This window comes from Sturnira hondurensis, unplaced genomic scaffold (assembly GCF_014824575.4).
Source record: "Sturnira hondurensis isolate 20B ecotype Veracruz unplaced genomic scaffold, ASM1482457v3 Scaffold0014384, whole genome shotgun sequence".
Lineage (NCBI taxonomy): Eukaryota > Metazoa > Chordata > Mammalia > Chiroptera > Phyllostomidae > Sturnira > Sturnira hondurensis.
In genome coordinates this window covers 26,946,020-26,946,669 of record NW_028087015.1, presented here as the reverse complement: position 1 = coordinate 26,946,669, position 650 = coordinate 26,946,020, and the positions used below count along the sequence as shown (strand labels likewise).

Genomic DNA, 650 nt, shown 5'->3' with positions numbered 1-650 from the left:
TGCTCTGAGCTTTCCTTTATCCTGAGGGCTATCAGTCCTTGGGGCGGGGGGAGGGGGGGGGGCACTCATGTGGTCTTAGGCTTGCCTGTATATGATCACAGAGTAACTTTCCAGTTGTTTCACATTATTAAAACAAAAGTCTCTTTCATGTATTGTCTTTGTTTGTCATTGATTTAATGTTCTAACATTAAATGTTCTTTTGATCACATGGAAAAAACACATATATAAAGTTTTGGAGATCACTTCTCGGCCTTTTGGCTAAGATCAAGTGTAGTAAAGTTTTTGAGGTTCTTATGCAAAAAAAGCTAAAAACTTCATATCACTTTGAAAATTATAAACAGAAATTTGAATACTGTTCCCCATAACAACTGATTAGCATGCAATGTTTTGGAATTAAAAGTCACATTCCACATGAGATAACCTTACATGTTAGAAGTTTGCACATTTCCAAAAGTTCTGTTTCATAGATGACCTTGTAAGGAAACTTTAATTATTGGCTAACAAGGCAGAAGACTTTCTTCTTGAAATAAAAACAAATGGTTTTACTGTTCAGAGCAACTCCCACTTGTACCAGCTTTCCCTTCTTCTCACCCTCCCTGGCTGGAGTTCCCTTCACTAACTCATTAGGTAGCCCTATAGTTCTGAGCCAG

General features: G+C 37.5%; 1 non-coding gene across 1 annotated transcript; it reads left to right on the top strand.

Annotated features, from left to right (window-relative positions):
- The first annotated feature begins 238 nt into the window (after positions 1-238).
- On the top strand, positions 239-431 carry LOC118998906 (U2 spliceosomal RNA). Its single transcript, XR_005068983.1, has one exon. It is a non-coding gene; the product is annotated as a U2 spliceosomal RNA (small nuclear RNA).
- Positions 432-650: the final 219 nt, after the last annotated feature.